The 20,860-nt window shown below is 38.5% G+C and overlaps 1 pseudogene; it reads right to left on the bottom strand.

Moving 5' to 3' along the window:
- Positions 1–4,118: 4,118 nt before the first annotated feature.
- Positions 4,119–19,141, bottom strand: LOC145164333 (DNA mismatch repair protein MLH1-like; annotated as a pseudogene).
- Positions 19,142–20,860: the final 1,719 nt, after the last annotated feature.

Genomic DNA, 20,860 nt, shown 5'->3' with positions numbered 1-20,860 from the left:
AGCGTTCCACTGGAATGTCTAGAATAGTCCGTGGTCGTCATCTATACTCCGCTAGATGACTGGATCATCAATAACATCTATATCGAGGCCTCTCATTATTTTATTTTGTCACACGACAACTATTCATCTACCCATGTTTTACCCAACACATTTTGTAGATATAAAATACATATACAATTTTAATCATTTAAAACGTGTATAAAAATATTTCACCCAGCATAGACAACAAGTATTCAGAAAATATGCACACATAGCACGTAATTTATATTAAATACTTCATATCTATGTGTAAGGTGAAAGGGACCATGCACTCACTTGAAAAGGTGGTCATTCCGAACTCAGACAACGCTTCGCTTCTTAAAAATAATTTCCTTCGACGAAACCTAATATTATTACCACTAGAGTTTAGTATATTATTCGCCGAGACTAATTAATAGTCTAGCTATTATTACTATTATATAAGCGTTAAAAAAATACTTATATAACCCATAATAATAGCCCAAGTACTTATTATAAGTTCCTAATAACGTTACTATAATTAAATAAAAACTATATTAAAAATAGCGTAGGTGTAGCTCACTTACAGCGGGTTTTATAGAAAACCGGGCTTTGCTTGGACCAGCGTTCCCAAGCCGAAAAGCTCTTCTTCTCGGAGCCGTCGAGCACTCCGGGGCTTCCGCCTCGTGCTAGGGAGGTTCCCTAGGCTTTTCTGGGGGTTTCGGGGCTAGAGAGAGGTTCTAGAGAGAGAGAGAGTAAAGAGAAGAAAGAATGGGAAAGGTGTGAAGAAAATGAAGGTGGGAGGGGTTCTATTTATAGGTTGAAAAATGACTGAACTTGGTGCCACATGTCACCATCTAGTGGCAAGACTTGGGGAGAAAGCAATGGCCAAGATTGTGCCACATCACCCATTTTCGCACAGCACACTTCCGACTTCTAAAATCCGTAACTTTCACATACGACCTTCGTTTCCGACGTTCTTTATATCCATGCGTAGGTAATAATAAGATCTACAACTTTCATTTTGACTCCGTCGGCTAATTCTCGACCGATCTTAAATTTAACAGTACGAGAAGATTATACTGTTAAATGTCCGCGTAAAATTCATAACGTCTACATACGGACTCTGTTTTCGTTTGTCTTTTTACCTTTGAGTTCCTATTAATGAGATCTTCAATTCTCATTTAGGTCGCGTAGGCCAAAAACCGCTCGATCTAAAATTCGAGTTTCGGGTTGTGCACTGTTAAGCCAAATCTTAGAAAATTAATAACTTCCTCATACGAAGTAAGATTTGGGCGTTCGTTTTTTGTATGTTCTCGGTTTAACGTATACTACAAATTTTGTTTAGATTTCTAAGGCTAAAAAGTCATCCATCGTAAATTCACTATTTACGTCTCCCGGTGTCGTGCCGGTTTTGCCGTAAAACTTCGACGGACCATAACTTCTTCGTTATAACTCGGATTTCAACGTTCTTTATATGTACGGAACCCTTGAGCCATATTCTACAACTTGGTTAAGATTATTTATTCTAAATAATATTTTGTCAAAAAGTCGTTTTCGACCCCTATTGTCTCTAAATTTGCTAGCCCGGATCTACGGGCGTTACAGTTTAATTAAGGTAAAATGTGATAAGATTGTAACCATACTTGATTGACTAGTATAACATGACGTTCGAGACGTCGAAATGATATGACATTCGTCACCCGTAGACCTGCAGGTCCCACTGTAGCTAGCAGCAAAGTGTAGGATAGTCAGTACCGTATAGATCTATACACAAATTCACGCTCTCCTTCCTAGAGACTCTGGGTACAAAACGTGACACAACAGTATATTGCTGCGCCATGAAGTAGTATCTCACATTATTGTTATAGTATTCTTGTGTTTGTATAGTATGTTCTCTCTGTCTAGTATATAGTATGTTTTATAGTGTATGGTGTGTAGTATGTATAGTTTCTCGTTATAGTATGTACTGTTTCTCTTTATAGTGAGTATTGTCTCTCGTTATAGTATGTACTGTTTCTCTTTATAGTGAGTATTGTCTCTCGTTATAGTATGCTTTATCTGTTTCTCTTTATAGTGAGTATTGCCTCTCGTTATAGTATGTTCTATCTATTTCTCTTTATAGTATGTTCGAATTGACTCATGTATGAACTGACTCTTGTATGTTTCATTGTTCTAGTAATAGTAAGTAGTGAGTTCCTAAACTATACCTATTATAGTTTACTAGTAATATTGTTTGTATGAATGAACATGTTTGTACACCTTTGCTACCCAAAGGTCTTGAACTGGATGAAGAACCTTTATATCTATATACATACACATAATATATAATTAAGATTCAAACGACCTTTGGACAAACAACCGTTACCCTAAGTCCACAACCAAACAAGGAACAGGAAATAAGGCGAGTTATCAGTCCTAAGTCCTTTCAATCCTACTTATATAACTATATCTATATAGACATGATTTTGACAAAATATAAGTTTAAAAGAGTTTGATAAAGAGTTTTGCATATAAAAGAGTTTGATAAAACGATTTGAGCAATTTGTTTGAAAACACAATTTGAAGTATAAGAAATCTATATGTTTGATAGTTATTAATCACATGTGATTGATATAATAACTATAATGTTTCTACTTGTATTCCCCCCATAAAAGCAATTAAAATCATTTAAAAGGTAAGTTAAGGGGTATGAACTCACCTGCAGTGAGTGATACGAATGTAAGATCAGTTTGTAGGATGCTAAGTGTCAAGTGAAACCTTGAGCACAACGGATCCTAATAAGCATATAATGACACATATATGTATATAATTAGTGTTTAAGCAACTAATCATGATAGAGATTCACCTTAGGAACTAGGAAACACTTATATATAAGTGTTACAATCACAAAGGATTACATATAAGGGGTTTACGGCCACACAAGTGTGTTCACGGCCTTGGTGTTTACGGCCATGGTGGTTTACGGCCATGGGAGTTTACGGTCAATGAGTATACGGTCAACGAGTATACGGTCGTACACTCATGGAAGAAACATGCAAAAGAGGTGTTTTACGGCCCTATCTAGCATCCATTAAGTGTTCACGATCCTATGTTGGGACATAAGATGAGTTTGAGGCCAAAACATGCACCAAACAAGGGTTTACGGACAAGGGAGATGCTCATGGCCGTAAACTCTTGGAGTTCATGCATTAGATGATGATTCAAGGCTAGGAATCAAGTGTTTCTCAAGCTTAACTAGTAGATAGAAGGGATACTCACACTTTTGAGGGCTCCTATGGAGTTCACGGCCCAAGAACAAGTGTGTGTTCTTGGTGAAAGTGTTGAAGATTTGAAGATCTAACCAAAAGAGATAATTTCATGGATGAAATCATAGAGGTTTCCTAGATTAAGCAAGGTACCAACTAACAAATGGAAGAAACACTTACATCTTTGAAGACTAAGATGAAAACCCTTGATGATAGTTGAGAGAGAATCATGTTTCTTGAGTGAGAAGTGTGAGAAATGAATAAAAGTGAAAGAATATCACACATAAGGGCATGAGTTTACGGCCACCTTGAGTTTACGGTCGTACACTCATGTTTACGGCCGTAAACTCCTCTTGATCGAGTTTTTGGCTCGAATGCAACACGATGAAGTTAAGTTAAATCATCCCTAAACCTATACCTTGAATGTACCAGGTTTAGAACACTCAAACAGACCCTAAACAATGCTAATAGATAGCAGAAACGAGTCTGACTTTGATTGAATTGAATGACTGTACAAGATAGAAATTTCGGGTTGTCACACCATTTGCATCACAAAAATCTTTACCACATAAAACTAAAGATGAAAGGTTAGGATCAGTAGCAATAAGTTCATGTTCTACTTCATTTCCAAGACTAATGGCATCCAGACCACTCAACCTGAAAAAGGTCAAAACATTATCTAACAAGAGTTTGTACTTAAAAGATCTAAGTTCTTCACAATATCACACAGAATTCAGAACCAGATTAGCCAATCATAACAACTAATTAACTAGATCATACCAATAAAAATATATATTTGTCCACTATGAGAACCAAATTAACCACTGCACTATACTTTTATATGAATCAAATATGCATTATTATATTTATGATTCACATTAAATTCATCACTGCCAACACATAAGTAATAGAGATCCATTTAGAAAAATAGAACCTATTCTTTTTCAAACTCAAAAATAAAGCACCAATAACAGATGTTGAATTTGTTGAAAACTTGCCTTCTTTCAGAGAACGGAGTAGCAATTGACGGTTTGAAACTGTTGTTCCATAAAAGTAGAGTTGATTTAATATACATAAGAGTTTCCATGTGAAAAATTCATAACAGAAGTTCTTTGAAGTGTAACCTATTCTTTTTCAAACTCAAAAATAAAGCACCATTATTTTCTAGCATTAATATTTTTGTTTAGAAATCGCATTATATTGTTCTACACAAAGTTTCAAATATATCGATTACTTTTGGTATTTTCAAACTGAATTTTTTTGAAAGTACAACGCAGCAATAGAAAAAAAATGGCCCTCTCTAAAATATATCCCTATCTTTTGCATTTGTGCCGAAAATCCCCCTGTGAAATCCTTACTTTCACTAAAACGAGGGTGATGGACCTTGAATGGGAAAGGTTGAGGGGTATTTAGTTTTGTAGTTGCATTTTCTCAAATATCCCTTCTAAGGTCTTTTAACTCAAAAATGGATGTAATGTACACAGATCAAACAAGTTAAAGGAACTTAGAGTGCAAAAAAAAAAACGTACCTCCTGAAACATTTCCTTTCCCTTGTCTTTTATAAAAATCTGAAACTCCTTCACCTGATGGATTTGGTAATAGAGGTGGATGCATAGCATAGAAGTTTCCAAGAGCAGCAACAATTGTTTGAAAGCAAACTTTCTCATCATTCCATGTCACCTAAACAAGATATAATTATGTATTTATATTTGTGCATAATTGTACTGTATACATTTTGGCGTGTAGCTTACATCATTTCCCAGACAAAGAAGAAATTCTGGAGCACGGTCCGTGTCAGGTGTGTACTAGTCAAGTATGACAGGAAGCCTTGACAAATTGGCTTGTGGATCCACATGAATGCCAAAATATCCATCCAGCAATTCAGATTTCTCGCTTAGTAGCTTAGCATTCATCTGTATACATATGTAATTAAATGATGATAGTAATGCTAAAACCAGAGACTCAACATTAGTAGCTTAGCATTCATCTGTATACAGGTAATCATCATCCACTGAAAGACTGTGACAACCCGAAATTTCTATTTTGTACAACCATTCACTTCAATAGAAGTCAAAATTGTTTCTGCTAACTTTCAAGCTTTTTGGAGTCAGTTAGAATTTTTTAAAGTTAGTACTTCAAGAGATAACTGGAGAGAGGATGCCCTAGGGTTTATTGTGCAACAATAATGTCCCAAAACTCCAAGAGTTTGGAGTTTACGGCCTAAACAAGGAGTTTACGGCCGTAAACCCCAAGGGTATAAATATGGCACTTAGCCATTTTTACCACTTTTCACCTTTTCAAGACTAGAACTCAAATCCTCTGAAGTATCATCCGGTTTTCCTTCTTGATCTTCAACTTTGTAAGTGTTTCTTACCCTAATAAGTTGATATCTTACTTAATCTAGTGATCTTACATGATTCCATCCGTGAAATCATTCCATTTGTGTAGATCTTCAAGTGTTCTTAGTTTCACCAAGAACACCAAGAACACACACTAGTGTTCTTGGAAATTTAACACCCTTTCAAGCTTCTACATAGTAAGTACTCTTACCTTGGCTTGTTATAAGGCTTGTTACACTTCTTAATCATCTAGAAAACATAAGGAAACACAAGATCAAAGGTGTTTACGGTCCAACATGTTCTTGGACCGTAAACCCTAATGATTGGGCCATTGTGTGCCCTAGTCCCTTACCAAGCCTTGGAAACTAGTCTAGATCCCATCCTTGATGTGCTTAGGACTTAAAACATCAAAAAGACGATGAACCATATGGGTTTACGGCCGTAAACACATGGAGAAATGGTCCATGGGCCGTAAACTCCATAAAGGGGTGAAATGTTGCCCTAATCACTTCCTAAGGCTTATACTTGAAGTAGGATGCCTCATTATGACTTGAAAAGCTTCAAAACACAAAAATGGTAGAAGTACCATGAGTTTACGGCCGTAAACTCATGGGTTTACGACCGTAAACTCAATGAGAGTTGGTCACAAAACCGTAAACTCTAAAAGAGTTTACCCTTGGACCCTAAACTCAAATGCAAGGTCCTACAACCCTTAGATGCAATCCTTAGTACTTATAACACTTAAATCAAGTGTTTTACATGTCCTAGGATGTCTTAACTTGGTAAATTAGTTGTTTAATGACTAATCGGATACATATATGTGTTATTATATGTTAACTAGGATCCTTGTGTGTGTTCAAGTCTTCACTTGACACTTAGCATCCTATAACATCCGATCATCCAAACCACTCACTACAGGTGAGTTCATACCCCTTAATTAACCTTTTAAATGTTTTTAAATGCTTTTATGGGGGGGGATACAAGTTGAACTATTATAGTTATTATATCAATCACATGTGGTTAATAACTACCAAACAAGTGGATTTCTTACTTTTCAAACTGTGTTTTCAAACAACTACTTCAAACTGTTTTACAAACTCTTTTACATGTCAAATACTTTTTTTAAACTCTTTTAAACTTATATTCTGTTAAATGTGTATCTATAGAGATATAGTTATATAAGTAGGATTGAAAGGACTTAGGACTGATAGCTCACCTTACTTCCTGTTCCTTGTTTGGTTGTGGACTTAGGGTATTCAGGTTATTTGTCCGAAGGTCGTTTGAATACTAGTTATGTATTATGTATATGTATATGGATATAAAGGTTCCTTCTTTCATTCAGTTCAATACCTTTGGGTAGCAAAGGTACACAAACATGTTCATACATTCAAACAACATTACTAGTAAGCTATAATAGGTATAGTTTAGGAAGATACTAATACTATTACTAGAACAATAAAACATACAATGAGTCAGTTCATACATGAGTCATAATACATAGTGATGAGAAACAAACATAATACATAGTGATGAGAAACAAACATAATACATAGTGATGAGAAACAAACAATAACATACAAAGAGAATACTATGATGAGAAACAAACAATACCATACAGAGAGAACATACATACAGGCTAGACAGAGAGAGAACACACAATACAGCTAGCACATACATTACATATACATTACCACAGTTATGTGAGCCACGTAACGGGGCATGGCATCACCTGTCATGACCGTTTTGTATCCAGAATCCCCTTAAGTGGGGAGCGTTTGAGTTTGTGTATAGATCTATACTGGATTGACTATCCTACACCTTGCTGCTAGCTACAGTGGGACTTGCAAGTCTACGGGTGCGAAACGTCATTTCTTCCGACGTCTTATATCGTCGTGTTCTATAGTCGGTAGCGGGGTACAGGCCGATCACATGGTACTTTAAATAACAATTGGTTTAAGGTAGTTAGTACAGTAGTAGTTACTTAATACAACACTACAATACTATTTCATTTTCCCATTAAATTCACTTTGTGATATTCACACAATAAACAATAATGTAAAAACTCCATTTTTGGTTAATGATAGTCAGATTTGGGAAAATACATACTCTTACAAGAGACACACACACAAACACTAGATGCCTTGGTAGAAGGCTACTTTTAGTAGAAAACATAGGGTTTTCTAGGGGAGTTCAAACAATTACAAACTTTTACAAACTTATACATCACATACTTACAAACACTTTCATACAAACACAGAAACTAATATACTTATGATCTCACCAGCTTTAAAGCTGATAAACTCTTTCAAAATAACTTGAATTCTCAGGTCACCAGTAGACAGGTACCGGTGCCAGGTTTTTGAGAAGATGGAGCTCGTTCAAGACTCATCTTTTATTTTGATTTATATATTTTTGGTGTCTATAAACTTGAAAAAACACACTTGTATGAAATTATATTATTAATGCAATGGATGATGTTGTTTCTTGTTTACTACTTTGCATTGTTGTGATACTGTACATGACGTCCTCCACCCCGGAACGTTTCCGCCGTTCCGGTTTTGGGGTGTGACAGATTGGTATCAGAGTATTGTTTATAGTGAATCGAGTATATCAACCCATAAAAGATATACGAACTATAAACACAGCGAGATTAAAATACTCTGACCAAGAGTTTATACTTTTAAATAATAAAATATTTAACCAAGTATACATACCTGCATTCATACTAAAATTAGTGTCACTAGGACAGAACAAAAGTATTACGATTGTTGGACAACACAATTAGACTTAGAGACATATGGTCAACCCTGGGAAGATATAGCCTGATAAACTATATTATCCGAGGAGTGACTAGCATGTGCCTAAGTGTGGTTGCGGGGTTGCAACAAGTCAAAAAAACTTACCAACACTACTACAATGAAAACAAGAGAACAGAACATAAACTTAAAATACTATAGGAGTATTTTGTGTTAATATAATTACTTATCTGAGAACTAAAAAGTTCTTTATTAGTATGTCAATAGTTATTAAGTGGATACACTAAGGTTATATGTACTAGGATGTTATAGACTTAGAATCTGTGAATCTTTGCTTTACTTCCTGTTCCTTGTTTGGTTGTGGACTTAGAGTTAGGGTCACTTATTCGAAGGTCTATCTTGTTTTAAGTACATATAACTGGTATGCACTAAACAAGTGTTGAAGTAACTGATAAAGATCATCTTATAATTATCTAATTAGTTCGTCTATTAATTATTTCTTTATCCCTTTTCTCGCGTAGATTTAATGGCCGGATTCCATCTTCCCGGAGACCCGTACTATCCCAACCACGACAATGCAGGATGGCTGGGAAAAGAACCAAAAGATGATCACCCAATCCCATTGGATGATCACGAAGCTGAAGGCTTTTCTGATGGTTCTGACTCAGAGCCAGAAGTCAACAACCTACCCCCAGCTGCTCAAAGCCCAAATCCTAACCCTCGTCCAGCATTTCAAGGACTCACACCTTTGTGGGCCACGAACTTGAACAGATGGAGTCAGGAACAGGGTCAACCCATTCCCTACAATGGAGACAGGAGCTTTTACAATCTTAGCGAGGGAGGTTCAGCTGACAGGGTCCTACCCATCATGGTTCGTAGGATTTCTCGGAACACCGAGCAAGGTCGAGCAACTATCGACCGAGTGGTGGAGATTGATGCCAATTCAGGCGTTAACACAGTCCGCATACGTCAGCTAGAGTCGGCTCATGAAAGGACTCAGGTCCATAATGCAGCTCTGCAGAGAGAACTTACCGAAACCCGAGCTGAAGTTAGGGAACTTCAAGCTTGGCAAACAATGACAGAAAGGCGCATGAGAGACATGGAGCGCCGTATGTCTGAATCAAGGACTCACTCTAGTAGCTCTCGTCGTAGATAGAGCCTACTCAACTTTCTCTTTTGGATATAACTTAGTTATGTAAGACTCTAGTCTAATTTCCTATCCTTGTAAATATTAGACCTGTTAGGTCTTGATTAGGTCATAGTTCTGTCAAAATTTTTCCCATCTTGGTTGATGTAAGGCCTACTTCTAGGTCATTTTTCCCAGACTTGTTACATATGTAATTCCAGTATTATTGACAGATATCTAATCTCATGGAAATTTTATCCAAATGCTTTCATCTTCAATCAATCATACCATTCAATTGTGCTGTTGGGCTATGGAGATTTAGTCCATGAGTCATTCTCATCAAATTCTCTCTATTTTATTCTTATCAATATCTTCATCTTTGTAAACTTGCAGTTAAAAGATGCCTCCACGTCGATGAACGAGACACGATCCTCCTATAACTACAACACCAACTCCTCCTCAATTTGATACAGCAGCTCTCAATGCTGCGGTAGCTGCAGCTGTGGCAAATGCCATGGATCAATATCATTCTTCCGGTTCTACTGGAGGAGGAACTCCTGTTCAATCTACTCCCATTGAAACCCTTGTGCGCTCGAGAGAGTGCTCCTACAAGGACTTCACAAACTGCAAGCCATTGTCCTTTAAGGGAACTGGCAGAGTCATTGCCCTCTCGCAATGGTTCGAAAAGACAGAGTTGGTCTTTGAGATCTGCTCATGCTCGGAGGGAAGCAAAGTCAAATTTGCTGCTTGTACCTTCGAGTCAAAAGCCCTAACATGGTGGAATAGCCATGTCAAGTCACTATCTCTTATAGTGGCTAATGCTATGGGCTGGGAAGCTCTGCGAGAGCTAATGGTTGAGGAGTACTGCCCGAGGGGCGAAATCCAAAAGCTGGAACAGGAACTGTGGAGCCTAACCATGAAAGGCTCCGATATTGTTACCTATACCGCCAGGTTCTGCGAACTGGTGGCCCTCTGTCCAAACATGATTCATACAGAGGGGAAGAAGATAGAGAGATACATATGGGGGATAGTGCCTCCATTTCAGGGGAATGTCTTATCCTCAAACCCTGCCACATTCGATAGTGCCAAGCGGTTGGCACATCGGCTTATTGATCATGGGGTCCCTACCCCGGCCGCAACAACAACCCTGGCCATCTCAGAACCCGCCAGAACCGCTGATTCCAAGTGGAAATTCTGGGATGACAAAAAGAAGAAGAAGGCTGCCAAAAAGCAGCAGGTCGTGGCAGTTCATGCTGCGATAGCACCTGCCGCTGCTGCTCCGGTCGAGCAGTACTCAGGAAGTTTGCCTAAGTGCAACAAATGCAACTTCCACCATGTCGGAGCCTGCCGAGAAATGCAGTGTTCGAACTGCAACAGGAAGGGGCACACTGCCCGTTTCTGCAAGGCTGCGGCAAGGCCACTCAACCAAATCCCCGACGCTGGAGTGGGCCAAGCTTGCTACAATTGTGGCGAGGTGGGCCACTACAAAAGGAACTGCCCCAAGGCAGGAAATGCCGGTGGAGTAGGAAGAGTTCTGGCTATAGGCCACAAGAAAGCGGTTGCCGACCCCACAGTGGTCACGGGTACGTTTCTCCTCGATAACTCTTATGCATGTATTCTGTTTGATAGTGGAGCGGAGAGGAGTTTCGTGAACCAAAAATTTGCTCATTTACTTAAGCAAAAATCACGAGCACTTAAAGAACCGTTCACTGTAGAAATGGCTAATGGAAAGACGGAAAGCACTAGCAGTATATTCATAGGGTGTACCCTAACACTAGATAGCCATTCATTTTCGATCGACCTCATGCCGGTTTTAATTAAAAGTTTCGACGTCATTATCGGCATGGATTGGTTGAGTCTTCATCGTGCCGAAATCATGTGTTATGAAAAGGCTGTACGCCTTAATCTTCTGTCTGGCGAAACTCTAGTAATCTACGGCGACAAACCCGGCACGAACCTTCGTATCATCTCGAGCATTCAAGCCCAGAAATTCTTGCGCAAGGAATGTCGCGCATTCCTTGCTCATGTGGTCGATGTGAGCCAAGAAACGAAAGACATTCAGAACATTCCAGTAGTACGCGACTTTCCCGACATCTTTCCAGAAGAACTTCCAGGATTACCTCCGCAACGTCAGGTCGAGTTCAGAATATACTTAGTTTCAGGGGCTACCCCAGTAGCCAAATCGCCCTATCGTCTAGCACCTACAGAGATGCAAGAACTGTCCAGTCAACTTAACGAACTGCTCAGCAAGGGCTTTATAAGACCAAGCTTCTCACCCTAGGGAGCTCCAGTCTTGTTCGTGAAGAAGAAAGACGGATCGTTTCGTATGTGCATTGACTACAGGGAGCTCAACAAGTTGACCGTTAAGAATCGTTATCCTTTGCCTCGTATTGACGATTTATTCGATCAACTTCAAGGGGCGAACTTCTTTTCAAAAATTGACTTAAGATCCGGGTATCACCAACTACGAGTGCTAGGGGAGGATGTTCCGAAGACAGCCTTCCGAACTCGTTATGGACACTACAAATTCGTAGTGATGCCGTTTGGATTAACAAACGCGCCCGCAATATTCATGGATTTAATGAATCGGGTGTGTCGTCCGTACTTGGATCAGTTCGTCATCGTCTTCATTGATGAAATACTTATCTACTCTCGTAGTAAGGAGGAACATAGTCAACATCTGCGACAAGTCTTAGACACACTACGTTCGGAGAAGCTCTATGCGAAGTTCTCGAAATGCAAATTTTGGATCCGAAGAGTCGAATTCTTAGGGCACGTGGTTAGCGAGGAGGGAATACACGTGGACCCTTCCAAAATCAAAGCCATTGAGAGTTGGTCAGCACCGAAGACGCCTACAGAAATTCGTCAATTTCTAGGCCTCGCTGGCTACTATCGCAGGTTCATTCAGAACTTCTCCCAAATTGCGAAACCTCTTACAACACTGACCTAGAAGGGCGTAGCCTTTGACTGGGAAGAGAAGCAGGAGAGAGCGTTCCAAACGCTCAAGCGAGCCTTGTGCACCGCACCTATACTATCCCTCCCCGAAGGGATAGAAGACTTCGTTGTCTATTGCGATGCGTCAAATCAAGGGCTCGGATGTGTTCTGATGCAGCGAGGTAAGGTCATCGCCTATGCCTCGAGACAGCTGAAGACACACGAGGTCAACTACACTACCCACGATCTTGAACTAGGAGCAGTTGTGTTTGCTCTAAAGATCTGGAGACACTACCTGTATGGTACAAAAAGCACTATCTTTACAGACCACAAAAGCCTAGAACATATATTCGACCAGAAGGAGCTCAACATGAGACAACGACGGTGGGTCGAGCTACTCAGTGATTATGAATGTGAAATTCACTATCATCCCGACAATGCCAACGTAGTAGCTGACGCCCTGAGTCGGAAAGAATATTCTGGTCGTAGAGTCAAATCTTTGACTATGACTATCCATTCACACTTATCAACACAAATCCAGGTGGCTCAGCTCGACGCTTTAAAACCTGAAAATGTGGCAAGTGAATCCCTTCGAGGGATGGATAAGAACTTGGAAGTCAAGGGTGGCAGAGCTTTATATCTCATGGATCGGATCTGGACACCGAAACACGGTGGTTTCAGAGACTTGGTCATGACCGAGGCTCATAACTCTCGTTATTCCGTCCACCCAGGTTCAGATAAGATGTATCTGGATTTTAAAAAGCTATACTGGTGGCCTAACATGAAAGCAGAGATTGCTACCTTCGTAAGTAAATGCCTTACTTGCGCCAAGGTCAAGGTCGAATACCAGAAACCCTCAGGTCTATTACAACAGCCGGAGATACCAGAATGGAAGTGGGAGCGGATCACTATGGACTTCATAACCAAGTTGCCCAAGACAACGGGTGGACTTGATACCATTTGGGTCATCGTCGACAGATTGACCAAGTCCGCACACTTCCTGCATATCAAAGAAACATACAAGATAGAGAAGCTCACAAGAACTTACATACGGGAGATTATACGACTGCACGGTGTTCCCAGATCCATTATCTCGGACATAGATAGTAGGTTCACTTCTAGGTTCTGGCAGTCGCTACAAAGTTCCCTAGGAACTAGGCTGGACATGAGTACAACCTACCATCCACAGACCGACGGACAAAGTGAGAGGACTATCCAAACCTTAGAGGATATGTTGCGAGCCTGCGTGATTGACTTTGGGAAGGCATGGGATACTCATTTACCCCTTGTCGAATTTTCCTACAACAATAGTTATCACACAAGCATAAAGGCTGCTCCATTTGAAACCCTCTATGGCCGAAAGTGCAGATCCCCTCTGTGCTGGGCTGAGGTGGGGGATACCCAGTTAGCTAAAGGACGAGTTCCTGACAGCACTCTCGCCGGTCCGGAGATCATACGGGAAACGACAGAGAAGATCGTTCAGATTCGTGAACGATTGAAATCCTCTAGAGACCGACAGAAAAGCTACGCAGATAAACGAAGGAAACCATTGGAATTCCAGGTGGGCGACCGTGTTTTATTGAAGGGCTCACCCTGGAAGGGCTTGATACGCTTCAGAAAGCGTGGAAAGCTGAATCCAAGATACATAGGGCTTTTTGAGATTCTCGCTAGAATCGGCCCTGTAGCTTACAAACTTAACTTACCGCGCGAACTCAGTAACATACATTCTACATTCCACGTCTCGAACTTGAAAAAGTGTCTGTCCGACGAGACTCTTGTAATCCCACTCGACGAGATCGAGATCAACGAGAGCCTCAACTTCGTGGAAGAACCTGTAGAGATCATGGACCGAGAGGTCAAGCAAACCAAGCAAAGCCGTATCCCGATAGTGAAGGTTCGCTGGAACGCCAAGCGAGGACCTGAATTCACTTGGGAGCGAGAGGATCAGATGAAACTGAAATATCCTAGTCTTTTTTACTTAGTTATTTGTAACTACTTATTTGCTTAAACTCTAATTTCGGGACGAAATTCCTTCTAACGGGGGGATGATGTGACAACCCGAAATTTCTATTCTGTACAACCATTCACTTCAATAGAAGTCAAAATTGTTTCTGCTAACTTTCTAGCTTTTTGGAGTCAGTTAGAGTGTTTTAAAGTTAGTACTTCAAGAGATAACTTGAGAGAGGATGCCCTAGGGTTTATTGTGCAACAATAATGTCCCAAAACTCCAAGAGTTTGGAGTTTACGGCCGTAAACCCCAAGGGTATAAATATGGCACTTAGCCATTTTTACCACTTTTCACCTTTTCAAGACTATAACTCAAATCCTCTCAAGTATCATCCGATTTTCCTTCTTGATCTTCAACTTTGTAAGTGTTTCTTACCCTAATAAGTTGATATCTTACTTAATCTAGTGATCTTACATGATTCCATCCGTGAAATCATTCCATTTGTGTAGATCTTCAAGTGTTCTTAGTTTCACCAAGAACACCAAGAACACACACTAATGTTCTTGGACTTTTAACACCCTTTCAAGCTTCTACATAGTAAGTACTCTTACCTTGGCTTGTTATAAGGCTTGTAACACTTCTTAATCATCTAGAAAACATAAAGAAACACAAGATCAAAGGTGTTTACGGTCCAACATGTTCTTGGACCGTAAACCCTAATGATTGGGCCATTGTGTGCCCTAGTCCCTTACCAAGCCTTGGAAACTAGTCTAGATCCCGTCCTTGATGTGCTTAGGACTTAAAACATCAAAAAGACGATGAACCATATGGGTTTACGGCCGTAAACACATGGAGAAATGGTCCATGGGCCGTAAACTCCGTAAAGGGGTGAAATGTTGCCCTAATCACTTCCTAAGGCTTATACTTGAAGTAGGATGCCTCATTATGACTTGAAAAGCTTCAAAACACAAAAATGGTAGAAGTACCATGAGTTTACGGTTGTAAACTCATGGGTTACGACCATAAACTCAATGTGAGTTGGTCACAAAACCGTAAACTCTAAAAGAGTTTACCCTTGGACCCTAAACTCAAATGCAAGGTCCTACAACCCTTAGATGCAATCCTTAGTACTTATAACACTTAAATCAAGTGTTTTACATGTCCTAGGATGTCTTAACTTGGTAAATTAGTTGTTTAATGACTAATTGGATACATATATGTGTTATTATATGTTAACTAGGATCCTTGTGTGTGTTCAAGTCTTCACTTGACACTTAGCATCCTATAACATCCGATCATCCAAACCACTCACTACAGGTGAGTTCATACCCCTTAATTAACCTTTTAAATGTTTTTAAATGCTTTTATGGGGGGGGGGATACAAGTTGAACTATTATAGTTATTATATCAATCACATGTGGTTAATAACTACCAAACAAGTGGATTTCTTACTTTTCAAACTGTGTTTTCAAATAACTAATTCAAACTGTTTTACAAACTCTTTTACATGTCAAATACTTTTATTAAACTCTTTTAAACTTATATTCTGTTAAATGTGTATCTATATAGATATAGTTATATAAGTAGGATTGAAAGGACTTAGGACTGATAGCTCACCTTACTTCCTGTTCCTTGTTTGGTTGTGGACTTAGGGTATTCAGGTTATTTGTCCGAAGGTCGTTTGAATACTAGTTATGTATTATGTATATGTATATGGATATAAAGGTTCCTTCTTTCATTCAGTTTAATACCTTTGGGTAGCAAAGGTACACAAACATGTTCATACATTCAAACAACATTACTAGTAAGCTATAATAGGTATAGTTTAGGAAGATACTAATACTATTACTAGAACAATAAAACATACAATGAGTCAGTTCATACATGAGTCATAATACATAGTGATGAGAAACAAACATAATACATAGTGATGAGAAACAAACATAATACATAGTGATGAGAAACAAACAATAACATACAGAGAGAATACTATGATGAGAAACAAACAATACCATACAGAGAGAACATACATACAGGCTAGACAGAGAGAGAACACACAATACAGCTAGCACATACATTACATATACATTACCACAGTTATGTGAGCCACTTAACGGGGCATGACATCACCTGTCATGACCGTTTTGTATCCAGAATCCCCTTAAGTGGGGAGCGTTTGAGTTTGTGTATAAATCTATACTGGATTGACTATCCTACACCTTGCTGCTAGCTACAGTGGGACTTGCTAGTCTATGGGCGCCAAACGTCATTTCTTCCGACGTCTTACATCGTTGTGTTCTATAGTCGGTAGCAGGGTACAGGCCGATCACATGGTACTTTAAATAACAATTGGTTTAAGGTAGTTAGTACAACAATAGTTACTTTATACAACACTATAGTACTATTTCATTTTCCCATTACATTCACTTTGTGATATTCACACAATAAACAATAATGTAAAAACTATATTTTTGGTTAATGATAGTCAGATTTGGGAAAATACATACTCTTACAAGAGACACACACACAGACACTAGATGCCTTGGTAGAAGGCTACTTTTAGTAGAAAACATAGGGTTTTCTAGGGGAGTTTAAACAATTACAAACTTTTACAAACTTATACATCACATACTTACAAACACTTTCATACAAACACAGACACTAATATACTTATGATCTCACCAGCTTTAAAGCTGATAAACTCTTTCTAAATAACTTGTATTCTCAGGTCACCAGTAGACAGGTACCAGTGCCAGGTTTTGAGAAGATGGAGCTCGTTCAAGACTCATCTTTTATTTTGATTTATATATTTTTGGTGTCTATAAACTTGACAGAACACACTTGTATGAAATTATATTATTAATGCAATGGATGATGTTGTTGCTTGTTTACTACTTTGCATTGTTGTGATACTGTACATGACGTCCTCCACCCCCGAACGTTTCCGCCGTTCCGGTTTTGGGGTGTGACAAAGACTTACTTGAGCAATCTTTCCTTTTAAGTCATCATTCTCAACGCCTTGTGAATCTGGATCTTCTTCAGATAGTGCTAGCATGATTAGTTCTTGCAATGGAGCAGGCTCACTTAACCGTATTGCATTGAAGTAACCAAATCCTTGCAGAACCAGTTGATACATGAGCTCTTTGCTACAAAAAGAAAAAAAGGAATTTAGTGCCCAACCTATAGGAACTCTGCAAAGCTAACTATATATATATATATATATATATATATATATATATATATATATATATATATATATATCAAGTACTTAGCTGGAATAGATCAGAAAGGAGAGGTAGTATGTAGTATATCACCTCAAATTTACAACATTGGCAAGATATATATGAGTATTATGCTGAAGGAGAGCAAAATCATCATCAGCCATACCAACATATGTGCAGTTCCTTACAGTGTCCAAAAGACCTAACAGAAAGAACCACATCAGTGATCAGACATCAACAACACAAGAAGATTATGCATATATTGTTCATAATGAATGTGGTGATGAAGGGTACCAGAGTGACAACCACGTTCAAATTCATCAATAAGTTCCTGAACATTTGTAAGATCAGTAGTTTCCTTAGGATTCCTTCTCTATCTGATGGAAGACCTGCATTGCAACACCTTTGATTGTAACAAGTAGTAGGGCATGAATACTATGGTCCAACTTCATGAGGAGTGTTACCGATTGTTTATATGGAAAGATAGAGAGAAATCCTATTCCTACCTCAAAGAATTCAAACCATAATTGCTTTCATGGTGTCTAGAAGGCTTAGCTTGCAAATAAGCATGCATCCTCCCAGAAGGATTCTGTGAATCTGTCTGCACCATCTTATTTACAGGTATTTTTTGCGACCCTTGAGAATATACGAAAACAAGTTAGAACATGAAGAGATATTTCAAGTGAAAGCAAAAGAAAGAGCATCACTTCACTTGCGTAGTTGCATACCAGAAGTTGATGTATTTACAAAAGAAGCTTTGTTTGCAGCTACTAAACTCACAGGAGAGCAATCCACCGCCTGTTAAAATTTGGTACATTAACACAGGAACATTATTTTTGGGCTAATGCATGTCAATTAAATCAGATTATAATAAAACCCAAAACTAGAAACAAATATGTACACAACAGGTGAGATTATAGTGCTCTATGGAAATAAATTAGATAAGTAATGGCAAAACCTGAGGTAGAGCTGGAAATAAATGAGGTTAGATGAGAAGCTGGTATCCCATGGCCGTACAGTTGCAGGTTTAGGGCAATAAATCAGATTATCGACTTCCTTTAAATCTAGCGATTAGGTTTTCTGATTGTTAATGTGCGGAGGGAGGCGAGCAGAGAGGAGATAATCGATGAAGAACACGAGAGCGAGAGATATCGTTGGTAGATAATCTAGTTTTTATCATATCAAAAACCAATGCCATGGCTGAATGGAAAACAAATGGCGTAGCCATGACCAATAAGGACGAGCTTATAGTTCTAATTAGATGAGATCAACGAACCATAACATCAAACGATAATGAAAAAGTCAACCTCCCAACATAATTGGGAACTAGATTTTACTTTTGAACGCCATTTAGTGATAGAATCAATATCAGAAGTAGTCAATTTTACCACAGAAGTCAAAATTAGATCCATATCAGATGCATAAACACTTAGAAGAATTAGACATTGTTGTGTAGATGATGCAAAAAACATATTGCAAACAATCGATCGATTAGTGGAGATCTAGTAGAGAATAGAGACGACTTACTTTGGTATCGAGCATAACTGCACAGAGAATACCGGTGTTATCCATGGTAGTTTGGAGATTATCATGCGTTTTGTGACATCCCCATTTTCACGGCCAGAAAAGACCGATTTTTGTTTATGCTTGTTTGAAAATCAGAGTAACATTTTAAATAAAAGTGTTGCGGAATTTTTCCCAAAACAAAATATGATAAAGATTTATCAAAAGCATTTCCAAAGAAATGTATTTCATTAAAAGACTCGGGATGTCATGTTTGTTGGGTTTTGAGCATTCTAACACTTCCTAAGTGTACATGTAACCCTATTAAACCTTGGATCTATGTTTGTCTAAGATACATGCAAAATATTATTTTCCAAGGTTTATAACCTATCTAGCATGGCATGGGGTACTTTTAACCATAAAAGAACTAGATGAATTACATACCTTTTGTTGATTGTTGATTCCTTGGAGTTTGAGAGCCAAGCACCAATAATGTGAATGCCTCAAATGGAAATCACAAATCACCACAAACTTGGAAAATGTATGAGAGAGTATACTAACTCTTGATTTTGGCCACCACACTTACACACACATTAGTGTCTTTTTCATGCAACATAAGCTTGTTTATATAGTGTACATGGTTAGGGTGAAACCCTAATAACCCATGTCTTTTCCTCTTCCAAGGATCCATGGGTAAAAGCTCCATGGATCATCCATGGACTTCCATATAAGCTTAGCCCATTCCAAATGAGTGTTAGCCCACACCATATAAATATAATAGCCCATGATTTAATTAGTCTTCCTTTTAATCACTAAATTAATTCATAATTAATTCAAGATTAAAACTAATTAAGTAACATGACTTTATATTAATATATTATAACTTATAATATATTAATAAATCGTAAGTATACAACTCTCATAAAATTATCCATAACTAGTTCGGGTGAAGTGCAACCCAAATGGACCATGCCGGGTCGGGTCAAGTATATACCAAATAAGTTATGGACTTAGACACCTTATCCAACAGACTCCCACTTGGATAAGTCTAATAACTGTATTTGCCTATATTACTTCAGGAACCAACCGGCAATCGTAGCTCTCGAAAACTCTTGTGAACTATGAAGCGCCATTTTAGATAAGTGATCATATAATCCTCTGCTCTCATGATATCAGCCGGACAAATACATGGAACAATGTCTTACTTATTGTCTAGCAGTTGTTTCTCGATTTCCGATTTGTTTGACAAAGAACTTAACTGAACACATCAATTTAGTTCTGACCGGGCCCGGTACATGGGTCAACACAAAATCATCGAGGGGCCCAGATATCGCTTCTATTTCTAGAAGGAACAGATAAACTTCGACTCATATGCTTGTTCTACTACTTATTGAATTGCACACAAAGGCACGTTTTATAACATCAAGTTACTGATGCGTTTACGTGCAATCAATGCACAACCAACTCATAGGTAACAACTCATATCTCTAGGTTTGACGACTTATATGATATTACCGTCTCATGATCACTCGAGATAAATTCCATGAAGGGATACAAGTGAGCGTGGGTTTATTCCAATACTCATAACTTATGAGCACTCATGAACGTTGTAGCAACCATTGCTATGTCTAAACACCTTTAGCCATCTACAAACCCAATTCATGACAATCTTGATTCATACCTACTTCCGACGTATGACTGATTGTAGAAGTTTGAATAAATTAATTATTCTGGAAGTCAAAACATGCAAAACTGAAACAATAGTAAATAATTGACAATGATAGCAAC

This window comes from Lactuca virosa, chromosome 3, assembly GCF_052849685.1.
Source record: "Lactuca virosa cultivar CGN04683 chromosome 3, Lactuca_virosa_CGN04683_v6, whole genome shotgun sequence".
Classification (NCBI taxonomy): Eukaryota; Viridiplantae; Streptophyta; class Magnoliopsida; order Asterales; family Asteraceae; genus Lactuca; species Lactuca virosa.
Note: the sequence above shows the minus strand (reverse complement) of the source record. Positions and strands in the feature narration are given on the sequence as shown.